The sequence below is a fragment of the Stomoxys calcitrans genome, chromosome 1, assembly GCF_963082655.1.
Source record: "Stomoxys calcitrans chromosome 1, idStoCalc2.1, whole genome shotgun sequence".
NCBI classification, from domain to species: Eukaryota; Metazoa; Arthropoda; class Insecta; order Diptera; family Muscidae; genus Stomoxys; species Stomoxys calcitrans.
The window spans coordinates 49,281,521-49,307,978 of record NC_081552.1 but is presented as its reverse complement, the minus strand read 5'-3'; the positions used below and the strand labels follow the sequence as shown (position 1 = coordinate 49,307,978).

At 39.8% G+C, this 26,458-nt stretch overlaps 1 long non-coding RNA gene across 1 annotated transcript; it reads right to left on the bottom strand.

Moving 5' to 3' along the window:
- Nucleotides 1-12,734: 12,734 nt before the first annotated feature.
- On the bottom strand, nucleotides 12,735-19,980 carry LOC106094657 (uncharacterized). The gene is made up of 2 exons (XR_001222596.2): nucleotides 19,520-19,980; nucleotides 12,735-12,980 (listed from the first exon to the last, which is right to left on the bottom strand). It is a non-coding gene; the product is annotated as an uncharacterized LOC106094657 (long non-coding RNA).
- Between the last annotated feature and the right edge of the window lie 6,478 nt (nucleotides 19,981-26,458).

Genomic DNA, 26,458 nt, shown 5'->3' with positions numbered 1-26,458 from the left:
AAGCTAGCCGCTTGAAATTTTGCACAAATACTTCTTATAAGTGTAGGTCGGTTGGTATTGTAAATGGGCCATATCGGTCCATGTTTTGATATAGCTGCCATATAAACCGATCTTGTGTCTTGACTTCTTGAGCCTCTAGAGTGCGCAATTCTTATCCGATTGGAATGAAATTTCGCACGACGTGTTTTGCTATTATATCCAACAACTGCGCCAAGTATGGTTCAAATCGGTCCATAACCTGATATAGCTGTCATATAAACCGATCTTGGGTCTTGACTTCTTGAGCCTCTAGAGGGCGCAATTCTCATCCGATTTGAATAAATTTTGGCACGACGTGTTTTGTTATAATATCCAATAAATGTGCCAAGTATGGTTCAAATCGGTTCATAACCTGATATAGCTGCCATATAAACCGATCTGGGATCTTGACTTCTTGAGCCTCTAGAGTGCGCAATTATTATCCGATTTGCCTGAAATTATGTACTACGGATCCTCTCATGACCATCAACGTACGTGTTTATTTTGATCTGAATCGGTCTATAGCCCGATACAGCTCCCATATAAATCCATCTCTCTATTTTACTTCTTGAGCCCCCAAAGGGCGCAATTCTTATTCGAATTGGCTGACATTTTACACAGGTCTCCAACATATAATTTAATTGTGGTCCAAACCGGACCATATCTTGATATCGCTCGAATAGCAGAGCAAATCTTTTCTTATATCCTTTTTTTCCTAAGAAGAGATGCCGGGAAAAGAACTCGACAAAAGCGATCTATGGTGGAGGGTATATAAGATTCGGCCCGGCTGAACTTATCACGCTTTTGCTAGTTTGTTATACAATTGTTTGAATAGAAAGCATTAAACAATGGTCTTAAACCGGACAAAATCCTGCAATTGAATCTCAATAAGATTTTAGGACCAACAAAAGAAAGCGCAAACAGACAAAATATATTTTTGCATAAAAGATTTCCTCAATATTTGATTTTTATAGATTTGCTTGGGTTTGTTCCAAACAAATAATTTTGGAATTTAAACATCAAAATAAAAGAGAGTAAACAGACAAATAATTACTTTCACTTTCAAGTTTTTTGCCTGTTTGGGGCGAAGATCATTTAATGTCATAATTTTTGTTTGTCTCTCTTTTGAGATGAGCACAATGATCGGATCCCTGGCTTTCCTTTTCCATTTGCAAAGAAAATCTCCGATCATTGAGCTCGTCTCGAAAGAGAAGCAAACAAAATTTATTTTGTTAAAATTTTATGATTATAATACTATGTTCAGAACAAAACTGTTTTGAGGAAGCGAATTGTTTTTCCTTTATAATGCCATGTCTACATTGACTCGTTTTGCTTTGGTCCTTTTGAAAAACATTTCAACCGCTCACACTAGTTGAATTTGTTTGACTTTTTCACACTCCAACATAAATGATTCGATGCACTGTTGTTAAGGCTTAATTTTTTGCCCAATTATTTGTTGAATTTACAATTATTTTTTGGAAAAAGTTAAATTTTAGTTTTTTGACATTATTCAGGGCTGTGATTATTTAGCACAATTTTGGCATTTATTTGGGCTCACAGGCTTTGAGTGACTCGTTTTTTGGCAAACGAGTCGTTTTGCCCATATAAATTATAAGGGAAAATCGAGTCGTTTTTAGAGCATTGTAAAGGAAAAACGAGTCGTTTGCTCAAAACAGTTTTGGTCTCAACATAGTATATTGCTCTAAAAACGAGTCCTTTTCCCTATACAAGTTATAAGAATAAAACGACTCGTTTGCCATGAAAACGAGTCAATTAAAGCATGTGAGCCTAAATAAATTCCTAAATTGTATTACTAAATAAACTCAGCCCTGAATAATGTCAAAAATTAAAAAAACAAATATCTTCCTCAAAAAAATATGAAATAAACAAAATTTTGAACATTTTATAGCAAAAGCAAGGGAAAATAAATTTTTACAATAATCCATCACGAGATTTATGTTGCAGTGTTACAAAATGCAATTTGCAAATCATCTCAACTGGCGTGAACAGCTGAAATGTTTTTCAAAATGCGATAAGCGAAACGAGTCAATAGAGACATAGCATAAACTTTAGTCTTTATCATCCCACTCTTTACTCCCTTTCCCTATCAAAGGTTGTTTAACAAATGTTTATGGATGTTATTTATATCTCTTTAAATATGTCCATAAGTGCTTATTTGTGCGATTTGTTTATTTGTCATCGCCAACATGGAAGTGCATTTATTTATTTATTTTTTTTTTTTCTCCTTACGAAAAACTTTGCAAATAATATCGCAGCCATTTGCATCCTTGCAGACAACAACCCATGGAGGATTTATTGCACAATGACCATCATATTCATATGCATGAGGTTTCATACAATGTTGCATAGTCGTCATCGATAGCAGAGAATATGGAATATTATCAACATTTTGCTGAATTGGCAACAACTTACCATGCCGTATCGTGAGTATGTTACCATTTTTGCCATAAGAAAAATAATTGAAAATAAATCAAAAATAGTTGACATACCTGCAAAGAAAAAAAGTAGTAGAGAAAATAATTACCATATGAGGCTATATTTAGTATTTTTTTTTTTTTTTAAATAAAATAATTAAAATTAGAAAAATAAATCAAAGTGAAACAAGTAAAAATGTATTAAAATCGGTGGTGACAACTTTGCATACCAACCACCATGGATATATTAATTATTCTTTATTATTATTAAAGGAAAGTTAATAAAAAAACAAAATCAGAAAAATGCACGAAATATTTATTTGAATGGGTTGTACAGTCCATATAATTTAATGTTTGAAGATTATTTCATGCAAATGTTGACTGTGACTCTGCTTAGTCCAATTTTGGCATACTCTTTCCAACATTTCAATCTTGTCTTCCAATCCGTCAATTGAAGCCGGCTTGTCTGTGTAGACACGAACTTTAACATAGCCCCACAAAAAATAGTTTAAAGGCGCTAAATCGCACGATCGATCCCGAACGTTAAATAAAATCTTCCCCGAACTCGCCTCTCAATAAATCCATTGTTACGCGTACAAGTCAAGCTATTGCATTTTAGCAAAAAAAAAAGTTCGATATCATCTTACGATAGCGCTCACCATTCACAGTTACGTTACGATTTGCATTATCTTTGAAGAAGTACGGTCCAATGATGCCACCAGCCCATAAACCGAACCAAACTGTGACGTTTTCTGCATGAATTGGTAGCACAATTTGAACTCTCTTTAACTTTTCTAACATAGCACGCATTTTGATAATTAAAATCAATAATTTGCAAGCGTTGTTGCGTGTCGTTTGAAAGACGATTCATGATTAAATTATAGACCAAACTAAAGATGTTTGACAGTAAAACAAGTAAAACGGCAGAAACTTCGGCCGGGCCGAACTTTGGATACCCTCCACCTCGGGAATATATGTAAACCTCCTTTCGTCACAATCCGGAGAAAATTACATAACTTATGCACCCAATTTCGGCACGGACAATGAGTGGGCTAATAAATATAAGTCACTGTTCAATTTTGTAGAACAAAATATTGGACTTTTTGACAGCTATATCCAAATGCAAACCGATCTGAACCATATGGGACACGAGCGTCGAAAAGCCTAACATAAGTCACTGCCTTAAATTTCAACGAAATTGGAAAATAAATGCACTTTTTATAGGGCCAAGACTTTAAATCAAGAGATCGTTCTATATGGACTGATCTGACTCATATTTGGGAAGGTTTACAAAAATACGGCGAAATGGGGCAGTTAATGTACTTTTTATGGCTTATAATCCCAAATCAAGAGTTTAGACTATATGTCAGCTTAATCTGAATAAAGCCCAATTTGGCATGAAAATCAAAGGGTCTAAAAAAACCCAATGTTCCAAGTTTAAGCGACACCGGTTAATAAATGATCATTTTATTGGATTAGGATCCTAAATCAGCAGATTGTACTATATAGCAGCTATATCTAAAAATAGTCGAATGTTGACTTTAATCGTTTCGCAAATCGCGAGGCCTAGTTCAACTCACTGTTACACATTTTAGCAAAATACCAGATAAATGTACCTGCTAGGACCTTAAGACCCTATCACTACGATCATATTTCTCACGCATGTCAAAAGGAATTCATTGTTCAAAATTTCAGCGAAATCTGATAATAAATGGGAGTTTTGCTGACTAAAGACCCTGAATCGCCATATCGATCAATAAGGCAGCTATATAGAAATATAATCCTATCTGGACCATATTCGATTCAGATTCGATACGAAGGAATAGTACATCTCACCGTTCCCAATTTTAGCAAAATCGGGTTTAAGGCTCTATACCGAGAGATCGGTCTATATGGCAGCTAAATAGAGTCCGATTGTGACCATATTCGGCAAGGATATCGAAAGGTCCAAAAAAAACTAACATTCCAGTTAGGGCGCTCCGGTAGCCGAGTTGATAGCGTGCTTGGATTACCAGTGCAGGGAACGTGGGTTCGATTCCCACCAGAAACCTTGGTCTGTCGCTACTGTGGTATCACAATGGACCTAAAATTATCTAAGTGGGTCTGTAAAAGATTGCCACTCGTACCTAACCCAAACTAACATTCTAGCAAAATCGCCTTTCATGGAATCTAGATCCTAAATCGAGACCCAAGGAACTCTGCGACTAGGATGGGGTGCGTCCACAGGGACCTGGTTCTGAGTCGAGTGGGTCTGGCTGGGTAGTTAAACAGGTGACGTGTATCGTGCGGTCCCTGGTTACAATCGAAACATACATCTTGCACGTCGGCACCAATTCTTGAACTGTAGGAATTGAGGCGGCAGCATCTGCCGGCACGTAATTGAGCCAGAACTAGTCTGGTTTGCCGGGGGAGACCAATTTCTTCAGGTGCAATGGCAGGCGGTCGTTCTTCAAGGACTACATTCATCCGGTAGCCATTTACCACAATTGCTACCGTGTCTGCATGAATGTTGTTTAGACCTGCTTGGTATACCGCTTGATCTAGAGGTTCTCTCTTGTAGCGCTGAACCTTACGCTCTAGATCATGTAGATCATCCTTAAGGCTTCTGGGCGGTGGATATCTATCCACAAGATGATGATTTGGATGGTCTCTGCGATAACAGCCCAAAAGGTATTGCTTAGACAGCATGTAGTTATGTCTTCGCACTGATAGGATCTTTGTCTCCTGATGGAGGTGGTCCGTATGAGAAATGAGGAGACAGCCCGTCGCAGTTCGAAGGGCGGCATTCTAACAGATCTGAATATTATTCAACTGTGTGTCACAAACTTGACGAGACCACACTGGCGCTGCATAACTTACCACAGACCGGCCAATTGCTTTGTACATGGTCAACAAGGTTTCTTTGTCTGCACCCCAAGTGCTGCCAGCAAGTGACTTGAGGACCTTGTTTCAACTTTTGACTTTATGCCAAATTGCTGTGGAATGTGGGGAGAATGTGTAAGAGCTGTCAACTTGAGAGCTGGAAACTTGATGGTCGGAATCATTTCTCCATCGACCATCACAGTCAGCTCAGTATTCACCTCACGCATATTTGTAGTGAACAATGTGGCTGAAGATTTGTTGGCAGATAACTTCAGATTTCTTGCAAATATGAAGCAAGTTCGTTAAGCTAGACGTTCAACCTATAGCAGATGTCAACAATGGGTGGGGGGCCTGATGCCATGATCGTGCAATCGTCCGCATTTGATACGATCTCTATGCCGTCTGGAGGGGATGGAATGGAGGATAGGTAGAGTTTAAACAATGCCGGACATATCACCTCATCTTGGGGAACTCCCTGTTTCATTCTACGGTGCTTCGACTTCTTACCCCTAAATTCCACAAATGACTGGCGACCACACAGATAATTCGCGACCCAGCGTTTCGGGCCTGGCTGGAGGGTCGTGTTGGAGATGTCCTCAAATAATTTGGCATGGCTGATCGTGTCGAATGCCTTCGATGGGTCCAGTGCCACGGGGACCGTCCTATCACATGGCCTGGGCTGATTGAAGACGCGGCAAATGTGTGCGGTGATGGCATGCAAAGCTGTTGTTGTGCTATGCAGTCGTCGAAATCCATGTTGATGGTCGGCGAATGGAAATTCTCCTACGAGGCTCGGGAGGAGTAATGCCTCAAGCTTCTTTGCCACTGGTAAGTGAAGGGAAATCGGTCTGTAGGACTCCCCCAAACTCGGATCCTTTCCAAACTTTAGTACAGGGATCACTCTGACCATTTTCCAGACATCGGGAGTGTTCAAAGACAGATTGAGGACAGTGGTAAGGTACTCAACTCCAGGTGAATCCAGATTCTTCAACATCAATGTGGAGATTTCGTCGGCGCCCAACGCCTTAGATGATTTGGCGCCACGGATGACATTCGTAACTTCGCCCACGGCGAATGGCTCTCTGATTGATAAAGGTGCTGCGCTCAGAGGTTATGAAGTCGGGTGGTCGGTCGATGGCGAGAATTATGGGGAAGTGGTCTGACCCCAAAAAGATGATGGCTTGACAGTATACGTCACTCAGGGGATAAGGGGATGCAATGGAAATGTCTGGCGAGCTGCTGCACCTCCTCGTAATCCTAGTAGGGGCATCCTCATTCACCGTGCAAAACGTGGAGCTTTCAATATGCTCTGCCAAAGATATGCCACGATGGTCGTTACCTAAGGGAGAATGCCATGAAGTTTGATGCGCATTAAATACCCCTAGAACCAGACGATTATGGCCAGAAAGTAACCCACTTATGTCGGGGGTATAAGCTTTGCCATTAATCGGGGCACATCTACTAATCGGCGGTATGTACATGTTGAATAGCTCTATCTCCGCAGTACCGGACCTGACTGCCATCCCCATGCACTCCATGTAGGGGTCACTAGCGCCAGGCGCAGGCGAGATGAGTCTATATTGCACGGAATGGTGTATCACGAAGGCCAATCTACCACCTCTATTCCATGAGGGATCCTTACGTAGCACATTGTATCCGTGACAACTGATAACTGTCTCCTGGATCACCGCGACCAATATATCTTTCCGACGACGAGGACGCAGAAGGCTATGACTATACTCCCGTAGCGAGTGAGGCCAGAGCCAGATTGGAAATGTACCCACTCCATGCACCGGTTACACCTCACCGACATCGACCAATGATGGAGGCGGTTCTGGCAAACCGAACAAAACCAGGGTCCGGGGTTCGTTTCAATCCCGGCACGGACAAGAAGCGTGCGGAGAAGGCACTCCGGATGTGCGGCAACCTTGCCGACAAGGGTTCCATCGGGTCAATCCCGATTTGGTTGGAATTTTTCACAGTGACTGTTTCTTCGACCACTAATGTACTTGCGAAATATGGTCTGATTGGATCACTTGAGAAATGCGATCCATAGTGGAGGGTATATAAGATTCGACCCGGCCGAGCTTAGCACTCTTTTACTTGTTATACCCTCCACCATAAGATGGGGGGTATACTAATTTCGTCATTCTGTTTGTAACTACTCGAAATATTCGTCTGAGACCCCATAAAGTATGTATATTCTTGATCGTCGTGACATTTTATGTCGATCTAGCCATGTCCGTCCGTCTGTCCGTCCGTCCGTCCGTCTGTCCGTCCGTCCGTCCGTCTGTCTGTCGAAAGCACGCTAACTTCCGAAGGAATAAAGCTAGCCGCTTGAAATTTTGCACAAATACTTCTTATTAGTGTAGGTCGGTTGGTATTGTAAATGGGCCATATCGGTCCATGTTTTGATATAGCTGCCATAAAAACCGATCTTGGGTCTTGACTTCTTGAGCCTCTAGAGTGCGCAATTCTTATCCGATTGGAATGAAATTTTGCACGACGTGTTTTTTTATGATATCCAACAACTGTGCCAAGTATGGTTCAAATCGGTCCATAACCTGATATAGCTGCCATATAAACCGATCTTGGGTCTTGACTTCTTGAGCCTGTAGAGTGCGTAATTCTTATCCGATTGAAATGAAATTTTGCACGACGTGTTTTGCTATTACATCCAACAACTGTGCCAAATATAGATCAAATCGGTTCATAACCTGATATAGCTGCCATATAAACCGATCTTGGGTCTTGACTTCTTGAGCCTCTAGAGGGCGCAATTCTTATCCGAATGGAATGGAATTTCGCACGGCGTGTTTTGTTATGATACCCAACAACTGTGCTAAGTATGGTTTAAATCGGTCCATAACCTGATATAGCTGCCATATAAACCGATCTTGGGTCTTGACTTCTTGAGCCTCTAGAGTGCGCAATTCTTATCCGATTGGAATGAATTTTTGCACCAAGTATTTCGTTATGATATCCAACAACTGTACCGAGTATGGTTGAAATTGGTTAATAACCTGATACAGCTGTCATATAAACAGATCTGGGGATTTGACTTCTTGAGCTTCTAGAGGGCGCAATTCCTATCCGATTTGGCTGAAATTTTGCATGACGTATTTTATTTTTACTTTCAACAACTGTGTCAAATAAGGTTCAAATCGGTTCATAACCTGATATAGCTGCCATATAAACCGATCTGGGATCTTGACTTCTTGACCCCTAGAAGTCGCAATTATTATCCGATATGCCTGAAATTTTGTACGACGGATCATCTCATGACCATCAACATACGTGTTTATTATGGTCTGAATCGGTCTATAGCCCGATACAGATCCCATATAAATCGTTCTCTCTATTTTACTTCGTGAGCCCCAATGGGCGCAATTCTTATACGAATTGGCTGAAATTTTACACAGTTCTCCAACATATAATTTAATTGTGGTCCGAACCGGACCATATCTTGATATCGTTTTAATAGCAGAGCTACTCTTTTCTTATATCCTTTTTTGCCTAAGAAGAGATGCCGGGAAAAGAACTCGACAAATGCGATCCATGGTGGAGGGTATATAAGATTCGGCCCTGCCGAACTTAGCACTCTTTTACTTGTTTTTATGTTATTTAATTTATCTTTTGTGCTTCAAATATTTAACCCTTGCCAGCATGTATTTACATACTCTTCTCAGTTGCCTAATAGTTTTTAAGGAATTTCACGTTGCATGAAAATCCTCTTTAAGTTGTATAATTTTTAAACTTTATTCTCATTCCTTAAATACGCAATTTTAGAAATTGTATATGAGCTTGTCATTCAGAATTCAGTAGTGACATTGTCAGTAGTACCCATTATGGACTATATGGGGCATTGTCAATAGTATGTCAGTAGGGACTATATAGACATGCTTGATTATTTAGTCCGTAATTTTCGAACTTTTCACTCAATTTTAAAACTAGCCGAATAAGGCATTAATTTTGTAATACAATAACGTTATAAACTTATATATTACTCAGATTATATCACTAATTAGCATCACTTGCTTTTTTGCAATTTTGTTTTTTTCGTAAATATTTATGACTCAGCAAAATTATTTTCAACAAAACAATTGAGAAAACGATTAAAAAATAAAAAAAAATATAGTTTGTCACCTGTCAATACAAAAACAATGTAGACAATTTGGTGACAATGTCACCTACGTAGTAGACAAAAGTGTTGACTTGGGGACACTTGAACCCAGACTTCCTACAGGGTGTATACACAGTGTGCGTATTACACACACACACACACCAACACACATACTAATTTCATGCAATGAACCTGATATTTACTCAAAATTTCCCCCTATTCATGTTGCTCTTATTTGGTGTTGTATCCTATATTTTGTCGTTTATAAATTAAAGTCATTGAAGCGTTTAATAAACTAACACCACGTACGAAAAAGTTGATGCTAGAAAAATCCACCCAATAGTCCGTTCTTCGTGTTGTGCTTGTTAGCAGGAGTCTACACCCAATTAAGTTATTCCTTACGCATAGCTTAACATTTGAGAAGGACTTCGTCATAAGTGAAAGACACACGCACACACAGGCACTAAATGAGCATTATGGCACAAGCAAATTATGATTGTGGTCAAATTGGCAAGAATAAAAACCGCAAACAAACACTCAATGTATGTGTTTCTCTTTCTCTTACAGAGGAAATGACAAGAGCAAAGGACTAGCGTAAGGACATTAACAATAACAGCAACAGCAATAACTTTTGCAGGAAAATATAAAATAATCTAAAATTGACAAAAAAAAAAAAACAAAACATAGCCTACCTCAAACCTTCCAATTAAGACAGTAACCATCAACCAGCATATAGGAGTTTTCAATTGTGGGTTGGTCAGCTATTCGGACTTTATGTTTGTAATGTTAGACATTTCTGGAAAATCCTAGCAAGACAAGACAGAAATTACGAAGTAAATTGGGGGAAGGAATCCCACGAATAGGAACCCCCAGGCTCAATGGAAGAGTTTTGATAGGAAATATGTATTCTGTCAGGCTGAATTTAAGATTAAGCCGGAATGAATTGAAAATTTTCCCAACGAGAAACCTTATTGAACCTTAACAGGCCAAATTAAAGTTTACCTATAAGAACATCTTTTCATCCAGACTGAATTTAAGTTGTCCTATAGTTCTTCCTATTCAGTCAGTCTAAATTTGAATATTTTTTTTTTTTTTGAGTTAGAGTTACCTTCTCCAAATGCTTTCAATCACATGCACATATCTGTGTTTATGCAATGTCCACAATGTAAATTGTCACACACATTGCAGATGTTGCCTTCGGCCACACCTACACTGTCAGACACATATAGTCATTAACTGGATTTCAATGGTCCGCAGCGGACAGACACAAGGGAAATCAGCCCACGCATACACGTTTTAAAGGAATAAAAATATTGGGTGGAAAAGTTCCCATTTCGCTTAAGTTTTCATTCAAAGACGAAAAGAAATTGCTGGAAAGTTTGGTAATTATTTGCTGTTAAAGAATTCCTGGAATGCCTGCAAGAACTAAGAGAAAATTTCCATTAAATTTATTTTTATGGATAAAAAATTTTATAAAAAAAAAAATTTGTGTGAAATCAAACAACAAGTAAAAAGGGGTTAAGTTCGGTCGGGCCGAACTTTGGATACCCACCACCTCGGGTACATATGTAAACCACCTTTCATCAAAATTCGGTGAAAATTTCATACCTTATACTCATATACCTCATTCCGATCTGAACTATATACGACACGGATGTCGAAGCCGAACATAAGTCACTGTGTCAAATTTCAGTGAAATCGGTCTTGGCCCCATAAAAGGCCCATTTATAGCCTTTTATGGGGCCAAGACTTTAAATCGAGATATCGGTCTACATGGCAGCTACATCCAAATCTGGACCGATTTGGGCCAAATTGCAAAAACATGTCGAAGAGCCTAACACTAAGCGCTGTCCCAAATTTCGGCGAAATCGGACAATAAATGCCTCTTTTATGGGCCCTAAACCTTAAATCCAGAGATCGGTCAATATGGCAGCTATATTCAAATGTGGACCGATCTGGGCAAAACTAAAGAAGGACGTCGAAGAGCCTCACCAAACCCACTGTCTCAAATATCAGTGACATCGGACAATAAATGCGTCTTTTATGGCCCAAAAACCTAAAACCTAGATATCGGTCTATATGGCAGCTATATCCAAATCTGGACCGATCTGTGCGATATCGCAGATGTATGTCAAAGAGCTTAACTTAACTCACTGTTCCAAATTTCGGGGACATCGGGCAATAAATGAGCATTTTATGGGCCCAAAACCATAAATCAAGAAATCGGTCTATATGGCAGCTATATCCAAATTTGAACCGATCTGGACCAAATTGAAGAAATATGTCAAAGGGCCTAACACAACTCACTGTCCCAAATTTCAGCAAAATCGGATAATTAATGTGGCTATTATGGGCCTTACACCATAAATCGGAGAATCGATCTATATGCCAGCTATATCCAAATCTGAATCGATCTGAGCCAAATTAACGAAGGATGTCGATGGGCGTTACACAATTCACTGTCCCGAATTTCATCAAAATCGGATAATAAATGTGGCTTTTCTGGGCCTAAAACCCTAAACCGGTGGATCGGTCTATATGGCAGCTATATCCAACTCTGAACTGATCTGGGCCAATTTAACGAAGGATGTCGATGGGCCTTACACAATTCACTGCCCCCAATTTCATCAAAATCGGATAGTAAATGTGGCTTTTGTGGGCCTAAGACCCTAAACCGGAGGATCGGTCTATATGGCAGCTATATCCAAATCTGAACCGATCTGGACCAAATTAAAGAAACATGTCAAAGGGCCTAAAACAACTCACTGTCCCAAATTTCAGCGAAATCGGATAATAAATGTGGCTTTTATGGGCCTTAGACCCTAAACCGGAGGATCGGTTTAGGGTTTTGACAAAGGATGTTGAAGGGCCTAAGACAACTCACTGTCCCAAATTTCAACAAAATCGGATAATAAATGTAGCTTTTATGGGCCTAAGACCCTAAATCGGCGGATCGGTCTATATGGGGGCTATATCAAGATATAGTCCGATATAGCCCATCTTCGAACTTAACCTGCTTATGGACAAAAAAAGAATTTGTGCAAAATTTCAGCTCAATATCTCTATTTTTAAAGACTGTAGCGTGATTTCAACAGACAGACGGACGGACATGTCTAGATCGTCTTAGATTTTTACGCTGATCAAGAATATATATACTTTATAGGGTCGGAAATGGATATTTCGATGTGTTGCAAACGGAATGACAAAATGAATATACCCCCATCCTTCGGTGGTGGGTATAAAAATTATTGCAATAATATATTGACAAAATTTTCTGTGGAATAAATGCACAAATGTCAATGGAAATAAAATTTTAATTTTTTTTTCACAAATTTCTTAGATTGAAAATTGGAAATTTTTAACACAAATGCCTTCTCTATATAAATAACCCTTTTATTTACATTTCTGGTTCGTATTCCTTCCCTTCTGCTCATCATTCTTTACGCATCTTCGCATTGCATATCATGTCTGTTTTTGCCACTTGCTTCCTTCAATTCACCTGATTCCTCCATTATCCTTTTGCAAGTTTATTAAATATTTCGCTAAAGAAAAGAAATGCAGTTGTAAAACAGAAACTTGAGAATAATTCATTCAATTAAAAGAGTGAATTTTAATGCAAATTAAACGTTTGGCATGGCATTTCGTGAAACTTGAACCTCATCGTCCATAGACCCCTACTACAACAATTGCCACTTGAAAATCCGGCCAATGGGCAAAGGACAATAGGACAGAATCACAAAATGGGACACTAATGAATTATCTTTAATTCTCGTATATATTAAATGGAAAAATTACACACAGTGGGCTTCACCCAAATCAAATATTCAGTAATTGCGCTCTATTGAGGAGCAAAAAGACAAGATCCCAGATCGGTTTATATGGCAGCTATATCAGGTTATGGACCGATTTCACCCATACTTGACACAGTTGTTGGAAATCATGACGAAACATGTCGAGCAAAATTTCAGCGAAATGAGATAGGATTTACGCCCTCTAAATGCTCAAGAAGTCAAAACCCCAGATCGGCTTATACGGCAGCTATATCAGGTTATGGACCGATTTAACCCATACTTGACACAGATGTTGGAAATCATGACGAAACATGTCGTGCAAAATTTCAGCGAAATGAGATAGGATTTACGCCCTCTAAATGCTCAAGAAGTCAAGACCCCAGATCGGTTTATACGGCAGCTATATCAGGTTATGGACCGATTTAACCCATACTTGACACAGATGTTGGAAATCATGACGAAACATGTCGAGCAAAATTTTAGCGAAATGAGATAGGATTTACGCCCTCTAAATGCTCAAGAAGTCAAGACCCCAGATCGGTTTATATGACAGCTATATCAGGTTAGGCATCGATTTCACCCACAATTGTTGGAAATCATAACAAAACAACTCATGCACAATTTGAGCTGAATTGAGTCCTCTAGTGGCTAAACAAGTCAAGATCTAAGATCGGATTATTTGGCAGCTATCTTATGGTGGTGGGTATAAAAACGAGTAAAAAAGTGTTATGTTCGGCCGTGCTGAATTTTGGATACCCATATTCGGCATATATATTAATCATCCTTTTTCGTATCCAAAGCTATTGGGTTGCCCAAAAAGTAATTGCGGATTTTATATATAGTCGGCGTTGACAAATTTTTTCAACGGCTTGTGACTCTGCAATTGCATTCTTTCTTCTGCCAGTTATCAGCTGTTACTTTTAGCTTGCTTTAGAAAAAAAGTGTATATTTGATAAAAGTTCATTCTAAGTTTTATTAAAAATGCATTTACTTTCTTTTAAAAAATCCGCAATTACTTTTTGGGCAACCCAATATATCTAATTTGGGGCTGGTATGGATCCTGTTTTATTCAGGTACCGAGAACTCTTAAAAAGGCACAGTTTCAAAGAAATCTGGCAATAAATACGCTTCTTATGGGTTGGGGCCCTAAATTGCAACATCGGTCTATATGGCAGCTATGTCAATATAGTCTGATCATATTTAAATCGGATGTCGGTATAATGTAATGTGTACATGAATAAAGCTTTTATAGGCTTTAGACCCTTTATCGGCAGATCGGTCTATATGACAGCTATATCCAAATATAGTCCGATTTGGTCCGTTAAAGAACTTAACCAGCGTGCCGCAAGAAGACATAGCTGTGTCAAATTTCGACTCACGTTATGACTATATGAAATACATGTACTTTGTAGGGACGGAAATAGATATTTCGATGAGTTGCAAACCGAATGACTAAATGAATATGCCCCCTATCCTGTGGTAGTGGGTATAAAACAAGTAAAAGCGTGCTAAGTTCGGCCGGGCCGAATCTTACATACCCTCCACCGTGGATCGCATAGAATCGATAAGAAAAGATTTGCTCTGCTATTAGGGCGATATCAAGATATGGTCCGGTTTGGACCACAATTAAATTATATGTTGGAGACCTATGTAAAATGTCAGCCAATTCGAATAAGAATTGCGCCCTTTGTGGGCTCAAGAAGTAAAATAGATAGATCGATTTATATGAGAGCTGTATCGGGCTATAGACCGATTCAGACCATAATAAACAGGTATGTTAATGGTCATGAGAGAATCCGCCGTACAAAATTTCAGGCAAATCGGATAATAATTGCGACCTCTAGAGGCTCAAGAAGACAAGATCCCAGATCGGTTTATATGGCAGCTATATCAGGTTATGAACCGACTTGTACTTTTTTAGACATAGTTGTTGAAAGTAACAATAAAAAACATCATGCGAAATTTCAGCCAAATCGGATAGAAATTGCGCCCTCTAGAAGCTCAAGAAGTCAAGTCCCCAGATCTGTTTATATGACAGCTATATCAGGTTATGAACCGATTTGAACCATATTTGACACATTGTTGGATATCATAACCAAATACTACGTGCCAAAATTCATTCAAATTGGATTAGAATTGCGCACTCTAGAGGCTCAAGAAGTCAAGACCCAAGATCGGTTTATATGACAGCTATATAAGGTTATGGACCGATTTGAACCATACTTGGCACAGTTGTTGGATATCGTAACAAAACACGTCGTGCAAAATTTCATTCTAATCGGTTAAGAATTGCGCACTGTAGAGGCTCAAGAAGTCAAGACCCAAGATCGGTTTATATGGCAGCTATATCAGGTTATGAACCGATTTGATCCATACTTGGCCAAGTTGTTGGATATCATAACAAAACACGTCGTGCAAAATTTCATCCCAATCGGTTAAGAAATGCGCACTCTGGAGGCTCAAGAAGTCAAGATCCAAGATCGGTTTATATGGCAGCTATATCAAAACATGAACCGATATGGCCCATTTACAATACCAACCGACCTACACTAATAAGAAGTATTTGTGCAAAATTTCAAGCGGCTAGCTTTACTCCTTCGGAAGTTAGCGTGCTTTCGACAGACAGACGGACGGACGGACGGACATGGGTAGATCGACATAAAATTTCACGACGATCAAGAATATATATACTTTATGGGGTCTCAGACGAATATTCCAGTAGTTACAATCAGAATGACGAAATTAGTATACCCCCCATCTTATGGTGGAGGGTATAAAAAAAAATTAACCGTAGAGTGTAGGTAGAGAGAGGACAAAAATTGCGGCTTCCGGGGGCTTAAGAAGTCAAATCGGGAGATATGGCCTATTTGCAATCCCCAACGACCTACATCAATATTAAGTATCTGTGCAAAATTTCAAGCGGCTAGCTTTACGCATTCGACCGCTATCGTGATTTCGACCGACGGACGGGCAGGGCGATCCTAGACGAATATTTCAGGATGTTACAAACGGAATGACAAGATTAGTATGACCCAATCTTACGGTGGTGGGTCTAATTACAAAAAAAATATATCTATGTATACATAAAAAGTAAAAGCGTTCGGCGATCCATGGTGGAGGGTACCACCATGGATAGCATTTGTCAAGTTCTTTGGCCAAACAAACAAAGGATAAGGGATAAAAATTGCTATGCTACTTAAGCTTTACCAAGTTATAAACCGATTGGGGCCATATTTGTTTTGGCTGTTGAAGATCAAAATGGAATTAATTTTGCAAAATTTCAGCCAAATCGTATAAGAATTGCGCCCTATAGTAGATCACGAAGTCCAGATCCGAGGATTTGTAACGACGAGTTTACCTTTGGTTACTGGGGTTAGAATCGGACACAGAAATTTGTTTGTGTCAGTGACAGAGAGAGAAAAGGCGATTCTTAATCTAAATGTTATCGATTAAGGCTTAAGTTCCAGACGGAAATCTGCATCCTGGCCATATTAGTCCCGGAGACGTGATTCACTCACGGCGTGGATATGGCGCCAAATCACGGTGTTGTGGTGTCAGGCCGATGGCACGTTGGACGTGTCCGCGGGCTCAACGGCTCATATGTCTGAAGGACAATGGCTAGGTGCTGGCTAAGGGTATCTCGGAGACGAGATTCACCCACGACGTGGGTACGGCATGAAATCACGGGGTGGTGATCGTGGACAAACGGCACGTTGGACGTATTCGCGGTTTCAACGGCTCATATGTTGGAAGGACAAAGACGACGTGCTGGCTGGGATGGTCTCGGCGACGTGATTCACTCACGTCGTGGATACGGCACTTAATCACGGGGTGATGGGGTCGGGGACAGAAAGCATATGAGAGTGTTCGTGACCTCAGCGGCTCTTATGTCTGAAGAACAAAGGCGAGGTTTCGGAGACGTGGTTCACTCACGGCGTGGATACGACACTAAATTACGGGGTGATGGTCTAAGGCAGAAAGCACGTGGTCATATTCGCGGGCTCAGCGGCTCTTATGTCTGAAGGACAAAGGCTAGGTGCTGGCTATGTGTGTTTTAGAGACGTGGTTCACTCACGGCGTTAATGCGGCTCTAAATCACGGGGTATTCGCGGGTGCAGCGGTTCTTTTGACAGAAGGGCAAAGGCGAAGTGTGGCTATGTTGGTTTCGGGGACGTGGTTCACTCATGGCATGGGTCGGCTCTAGATCACGGGGTGTTGGATCATGTGTACATTGGCTCAGCGGCTCCTATGTCTAGTGGACACCGGCAAAAGGCTCTGACACTCACGCTCAGCACACTACAGTTCTTCACTCCACTTACCTGGATACTGCCGCTGTTCCACTTCACACTTGACTGTCCCTTTTCTAGCTGGCCTTACCCTTTATATGGCATTCGGGATACCACCCCACTCTTGTGAGGAGTTGTTGCCTACATTCCCATTGACAAAACACCACTGGTGTTTCGTTGATGCCCTACAAAAAGGGTCGATGATTTGGCAAAATAAAAAAAAGATTTACCACGCTAAATTCAGCTTCACGGCAAAACAGATTTCATTTTAATTCAATAATTCAGTTGGCAAATAAAATTCAGTAATTCATGCAATACTTCATACTTAAAACTGGATGGCACCACGGGCGTTGCACTGACATCGCGTATGGGGGAAAGAAACTGAGCTTCGCGACTTTACTCGTCACAGATTAAGCGGGAGCTGTATCAGGTTATGAACCGATTTGAACCATACTTGTTGCAGATGTTAAAATCAGAACACTTTATGCAAAATTTTAGCCAAACCGGGTAATAATTGTGCCCTCTAGCGGCTCACAAATTCAAGATCCGAAAGTGGTTTATATAGAAGCTATATCAGGTTATGAACCGATTTGGACCATACTTGGTGCATTTGTTGATGGTCAAACCAAAACACATGGTGCAAAATTTCAGCGAAATCGAATAAGAATTCCGCTGTCTAGAGGCTCAAGAAAATCAATATCCTAAAATCGGTTTCTATGGAAACTATATCAGGTTATGAACCGATGTTAGTTGTTGATGGTTGAACCAAAACAATTCGAGCAAAATTTCAGTCAAATCGGATAAGAATTGCGCCCTCTAGAGGCTCAAGAAATCAAGACCCAAGATCGGTTTATATGGCAGCTATATCAGGTTATGAAACGATTTGAACCTTATTTGATCTTGGGTCTTGACTTCTTGAGCCTCTAAAGTGCGCAATTCTTATCCGATTGCAATGAAATTTTGCACGACATGTTTTGTTATGATATCCAACAACTGTGCCGAGTATGGTTTAAATCGGTCCATAACCTGATATAGCTGTCATATAAACCCATCTTGGGTCTTGACTTCTTGAGCCTCTAGAGGGCGCAATTTTTATCCGATTGGAATGAAATTTTGTACGACGGATTCTCTCATGACCATCAACATATGTGTTTATTATGGTCTGAATCGGTCTATAGCCCGATACAGCTCCCATATAAATCGAACTCTCTATTTGACTTCTTAAGCCCCCAATGGGCGCAATTCTTATTCGAATTGGCTGACATTTTACACAGGCCTCCAACATATAATTTAATTGTGGTCCAAACCGGACCATATCTTGATATCGCTCTAATAGCAGAGCAAATCTTTTCTTATATCCTTTTTTGCCTAAGAGGAGATGGCGGGAAAAGAAGTCGACAAATACGACCCATGGCGGAGGGTACATAAGTTTCGGCCCGGCTGAACGCTTTTACTTGTTTTATTTTAAATAATTTTTTTTTTTTTTTGTTCTAATAAACCTTCACGTCACTGTGCCATTTCAAGCAATTAATTTGCATCGAAGTCAAAGGGAAAACAAGAACATAATTAAAGATATTGGGATCCATTGACTCATCATAATTGCATAGTTGGCATTAAACCAAAAGAACAAAATCAAAGGGAAAGGCTTAAAAAATAAGGACACCAACAGCAGCAGCAGCAACAGCAGTTGTGATGACACTGGCAAAGTGAAATGTCATTATTTTCATAATGAACCAATGGTAGATGAATGGGCGGGCGAATGGATGGATGAATGAATTGAATTGAACTGAACGAATGGATGAATGAATGCGGGCATTAATGAAAATGCGGATGCCTACTGCACCAACAGCTCATCATCCGTAATCACAAGGGATTAATTTACTCAATGGCAAAGGACCTCTTGATAATGATGGTGTTGGTGTTGGTGTTAATGTGGTTGGCAGATGACCATGGCTTTTTGACACATATAGCCTTAAATAAAATGCAATACATAAAAGCGCTTACCTTTTGTACAAATGCCAACATTAGCGGCTTATAATGCAATCAGCAAATACAGCTGCGACTGGGAACTGGATGGTGGTCAATCTGTCGAAAAGCAATCAAGATTGTGTAAATTGATTCAAAGATCCCAGAGACCCTATACACTAAAGTTCAGTTGCATAACTTAAATTGCTGAGCGCATTTGCAAAATTCTCAAATTTCAATTAGTTTTTTCTTTAAAAATTTTTTTCTATAAAAATTTTTTCAATTTTATTGTTATGTCATTTTGTTTTATTGTTTTTATGGTTCTTCAACGAAAGCTTCATTCAAATTGATTTCCCTGACTTATAGAAGCATTGTTAACTACTTAAATCATCCATTCTTCTACAAAATGAATTTCCCTTCAGCCAGGTGTTTGCATATGTCAACATGGAGGAAAACGATTTCAATCACATTTTGATACACTGGCATTGAAAAAACCAATGCCATCATGCGAATAAATAAAAGGAACAAATTTGATTTCAATTACAATTTAAAAGTCTCAATTGTGTCACAGAAAAGAGGACATAGGAGTTCTTCAATTGTTTCTTTCATATGCACAAAACTATAATGAAATTTTCCAAGAACAAGTACGAGAAGAGGAAAAGTTGAATGTTTCCCAACGAACATTGCCAACAATGCAAAGACAAAGCAATAAATCCACATAGCATATGAGATATATTTCTTTGTATTCCATTTCACCGTTAAAAGAAACTGGAACAAAAGAAGAAAGTGAAATAGAGTTCCATCAGGATGCATGTAGGATTTCGTTTACCAAGAAAATGGAAGGTTGCACTGTTAGTTATCATCTATGATGATGTTGCTCAAGCTGATGCAATAAACTCCCCATCTCCATTCGTCCTTTCAACACGCTGCAACCTTGTTAGTGACATGGAGAAATTCACTAAAACCACACACACACCCATCTATGAAGGCTTCTCTCTATCTCCCCTTTCTTTTCGCCTGTTATTCAGTTTTGGTTTCATCACCGACTAGAATACCTAACTAGTGGCGTACTTGGAAATTTGAAAACCAACTCTTAGTTGTTCTGAATTGCTTTCATTTCTCCTCTATGATGATATGTAGCTTTTTTCTCAAAAGGTTTCACTTAAAAGTAAAACCGCATCCCTTTCACTAGTTGGTTGTGAACAGGGCTGTGACGAGCAATTCTTACTTGACTCCGGCCCCGGGAAGATTTTCCGACTCTAGCGTCGACTTCGAACATTTAATTTTTATACCCACCACCATAGGATGGGGGTACACTATCCTAGTTATTCCGTTTGTAACACCTCGAAATATTGATCCAGGACCCCATCTTATATATAACAAGTAAGAGCGTGCTAAGTTCGGCCGGGCCGAATCTTATATACCCTCCACCATGGATCGCATTTGTCGAGTTCTTTTCCCGGCATCTCTTCTTAGGCAAAAAAGGATATAAGAAAAGATTTGCTCTGCTATTAGAGTGATATCAAGATATGGTCTGGTTTGGACCACAATTCAAATATATGTTGGAGACCTGTGTAAAATGTCAGCCAATTCCAATAAGAATTGCGCCCTTTGGGGGCTCAAGAAGTAAAATAGAGAGATCGATTTATATGGAAGATGTATCGGGCTATAGACCGATTGAGACCATAATAAACACGTATGTTGACGGTCATGAGAGAATCCGTCGTACAAAATTTCAGGCAAATCGGATAATAATTGCGACCTCTAGAGGCTCAAGAAGTCAAGACCCAAGATCGGTTTATATGGCAGGTATATCAGGTTATGAACCGATTTGAACCTTATTTGACACAGTTGCTGAAAGTAAAAATAAAATACGTCATGCAAAATTTCAGCCAAATCGGATAAGAATTGCGCCCTCTAGAAGCTCAAGAAGTCAAATCCCCAGATCTGTTTATATGACAGCTGTATCAGGTAATAGACCGATTTGAACCACTCTTGGCACAGTTGTTGGATATCATGACAAAACACGTCGTGCGAAATTTCATTCCAATCGGATAAGAATTGCGCACTCTAGAGGCTCTAGAAGTCAAGACCCAAAATCGGTTCATATGGCAGGTATATCAGGTTATGAACCAATATGAACCATACTTGGCACAGTTGTTGGATATCATAGCAAAACACGTCGTGCAAAATTTCATTCCAATCGGACAAGAATTGCACACTCTAGAGGCTCAAGAGGTCAAGACCCAAGATCGGTTTATATGACAGCTATATCAGGTTATGGACCGATTTGAACCAAACTAGCGTGCTTTCGACAGACAGACGGACGGACGGACAGACGGACGGACATGGCTAGATCGACTTAAAATGTCACGACGATCAAGAATATATATACTTTATGGGGTCTCAGACGAATATTTCGAGTAGTTACAAACAGAATGACGAAATTAGTATACCCCCCATCTTATGGTGGAGGGTATAAAAATCAATTTGTTTTTGTTTGTAGATTTGTTTGTTTGTTTGTTTGTGTGTTCCTTATAGACTCAGAAACGGCTGCACCGCTTTTCTTAAAATTTTCACAGATGGTGCATAATGATCCCGTGGTCAAAAAAGGGTACTACAATTGTCGGACCAAGTGCTGGAGGGACCACCCCAAGCCCCAAAACCCCCACTAAATCGGACGTATTTACCGATCATAGCAATATGGGACTCAAATGAAAGGTATTTGCGAGTAGAATACGAATCTGATATCCAAATGTGGGAACACGTTTCTGGGGGTCCACCCCTTCTCCAAAACACCCCCAAACAGGACTTTTTTACTGACCATGGTAATATGGGGCTTAAATGAAAGCTATTTGAGATTAGAAAACGAATTTGATAACCAATTTTGGGACCTCGTGTTTGGGCGACGCCTCATCCTGTAAACTCCCCTCAAAACCTATTGTAAATGGTATTTCAAAGAAGAGAACGATGCTGATATTATTTCAGGGTCAAGTGTCTGGGGGACCACCTCACCCCCGAAAACATTCCAAAATCAGACATCATGAGAATATCGGGCTGAAATAAAGTATTTTAAGAATGGAGTACACTTTACATCCAAACTTAAATTCGTCGAATAATAAAGGCACTTATATTGTTAAACTGTTTGTCAAGCGATATACTATTTTCGTAGCATGGTATTTCACTAAAAGCTCTTTAATTGTCGATAATGAATACTCCAAGGAAACTTTTGTTCCACATATAAAGTAAAAGAAGGCGCAGCGGAGCGGGCCCGGGTCAGCTAATAAAGTATGTATATGGTTGATCGTCTCGACTTTCTAAGTCAATCAAGCCATGTCCGTCACGATAGCGGTCGAACGCGTACAGCTAGCCACTTGAAAATTTGCATAGATACATCATATTGATGTAGATCATTGGGGATTGCAAATGGGCCATATCGGTACAGATATAGAAATAGCTCCCATATAAACCGATCACCCGATTTGATTTCTTGAGATGCTAAAAGCCCCAATTTTTGTCCGTTTTGGAAATTTTGCATGCGGTGTTCTGTTATGACTTCCAACATCTGTGACAATTACGGTCCAAATCGGTCAAGAACCTGATATAGCTCTCATATAAACCGATCTCCTGATTTGACTTTTTGAACCCCTTGAAGCTTTAATTTTTTTTCGATTTTCCTGAAATTTTGCACATTGTGTTATGTTATGACTTCCAACAACTGTGTTAAGTACGGTCCAAATCGGTCAATAACCTGAGTTAGCTCCCATATAAACCGATCACCCGATTTGATTTCCTTAAGCACCTGGAAGCCGTAATTTTTCTTCGATTTTCCTGAAATTTTGCACATTGTGTTATGTTATGACTTCCAACAACTGTGTTAAGTACGGTCCAAATCGGTCTATAACCTGAGTTAGCTCCCATATAAACCGATCACCCGATTTGATTTTCTTAAGCCCCTGGAAGCCGCAATTTTTTTATACCCACCACCGAAGGATGGGGGTATATTCATTTTGTCATTCCGTTTGCAACACATCGAAATATCCATTTCCGACCCTATAAAGTATATATATTCTTGATCAGCGTAAAAATCTAAGACGATCTAGGCATGTCCGTCCGTCTGTCCGTCTGTCTGTTGAAATCACGCTACAGTCTTTAAAAATTGAGATATTGAGCTGAAATTTTGTACAGATTCTTTTTTTGTCCATAAGCAGGTTAAGTTCGAAGATGGGCTATATCGGACTATATCTTCATATAGCCCCCATATAGACCGATCCTCCGATTTAGGGTCTTAGGCCCATAAAAGCCACATTTATTATCCGATTTTGCTGAAATTTGGAAAAGTGAGTTTTGTTAGGCCCTTCGAAATTCTTCGTCAATTTGGCTCAGATCGGTTCAGATTTGGATATAGCTGCCATATAGACCGACCCTCCGGTTTAGGGTCTAAGGGCCATAAAAGCCACATTTTTTATCCGATTCCGCTGAAATTCGGGACAGTGAGTTGTGTTAGGCCCTTCGACATCCTTTGTTAATTTGGCTCAGATCGGTTCAGATTTGGATATAGCTGCCATATAGACCGATCCTCCGATTTATGGTGTTAGGCCCATAAAAGCCACATTTATTACCCGATTTTGCTGAAATTTGGGACAGTGAGTTTTGTTAGGCCCTTCGACATCCTTCGTCAATTTGGCTCAGATCGGTCAAGATTTGGATATTGCTGCCATATAGACCGACCCTCCGATTTAGGGTCTAAGGGCCATAAAAGCCACATCTTTTATCCGATTCCACTGAAATTCGGGACAGTTAGTTGTGTTAGGCCCTTCGACATCCTTTGTCAATTTGGCCCAGATCGGTTCAGATTTGGATATAGCTGCCATATTGACCGATCCTCCGATTTATGGTGTTAGGCCCATAAAAGCCACATTTATTATCCGATTTTGCTGAAATTTGGGACAGTGAGTTGTGTTAGGCCCCTCGACATCTTTCTTCAATTTGGCCCAGATCGGTTCAGATTTGGATATAGCTGCTATATAGACCGATTTCTTGATTTAAGGTTTTGGGCCCTTAAAATGCTCATTTATTGTCCGATGTCGCCGAAATTTGGGACAGTGAGTTAAGTGAAGCCCCTTGACATACATCTGCAATATCGGTTCAAATTTAGATATAGCTGCCATATAGACCGATATCTAGGTTTTAGGTTTTGGGGCCATAAAGACGCATTTATTGTCCGATGTCGTTGAAATTTGAGACAGTGAGTTTAGTTAGACTCTTCGACGTCCTTCTTCAATTTTGCCCAGATCGATCCAGATTCCAATATAGCTGCCATGTAGACCGATCTCTCGATTTAAAGTCTTTGCCCCATAAAAAGCGCATTTATAATCCGATTTCACTGAAATTTTACATAGTAACTTATGTTAGGCTTTTCAACATCCGTGTCGTATATGGTTCAGATCGGTTAATTTTTAGATATAGCTACTGTACTTATTAGTATTTGGTCCAAATCGGAACATGTTTTGATAAACCTGATATGGGTCATAAGGTATGAAATTTTCACCGAATTTTGATGAAAGGTGGGTTACATATATACCCGAGGTGGTGAGTATCCAAAGTTCGGCCCGGCCGAACTTAACGCCTTTTTACTTGTTCTAATTCGATTGAAATTTAGCACCTAGTATTCTGTTATGACATTTAACAACTGTGTTAAGTACGGTCCAAATCGATGTACAACCTAATATAGCTCCCATATAACCCGCTCTCCCGATTTGACTTCTTAAGCACACGGAAGCCGCAATGTTTGTCCGATTTGGCTGAAATTTTGCAGTAGTGTGCCAAGTACGGTCCAATTTGTTCAAGAACCTGATATAGCTCCCATGTAAACCGGTCTCTCGATCATCCTTGTTCGGTTCCAAGAGCTTTAATTTTTGATGGTTAGACAAAAGTTTTGTATGTAGAATTATGCCTATTAACTAAATTTATTTTGTATAGAATTGTAGCGGAATCCATATTGTCCTTATCGGTCCTCTTTTGATTTTGGGTGTTTACGGGGTAACGGTGGAGGGTCCGCCCCCTTCCGTTATCAATAATTTATAAAGCCTATTCCTACTTCCTGACCATATTAGTAATCTACTCCCGAATACCTTTCATTTGAGTCCCATATTGTCATGATCGTTAAATATACCTATTTTAAGGGGCGGCCTCCCAAGGTACTTGGACCCAACTTTTATTTAAAAATTCGTACTCTACTCTTGAATACCTTTCATTTGAATTCCATACTGTCCCGATCGGTGTTTTTTTATTTTTGGGTAGTACTTTTGGGGTAAAGGGGAGGGTCCGTCCCCCTCCCTATATCAAAAAATTATATAGCCTATGTTTCCTTCCAGACCAACCTACACAATCTGTGAAAATTTCAAGGAAATCGGTTCAGCCGTTTTTGAGTCTATAGGGAACAAGCAAACAAACTGACAAACAAGCAAACATAATACAAATAAACACAAGTAAAAAAGGCGTTAAGTTCGGCCTGGCCGAACTTTGGATACCCACCACCTCGAGTATATATGTAAACCACCTTCCATCAAAATCCGGTGAAAATTGCATACCTTATGTCCCATAGCAGTTATACCGGAATATGTTCCTATTTGGACCACATACTAATAAGGACAAGTCATTTTTCAATTGTGTATAACAAAATATTGGTCTTTTTAGTAGCTATATCTAAAAATAAACCGATCTGAACCATAAACGACACAGATGTCGGAAAGCCTAATATAAGTCACTGTGTCAAATTCCAGTGAAATCGAATTATAAAAGCGCCTTTTATGGGTCCACGATTTTAAATCGAGACATTGGTCTACATGGCAGCTATATCCAAATCAGGACCGATTTGCGCCAAGTTGCAAAAAAATGTCGAAGATGTCGGAAAATAAATGCGCCTTTTATGGCCCCAAAACCTAAAACCGAGAGATCGGTCTATATGGCAGCTAT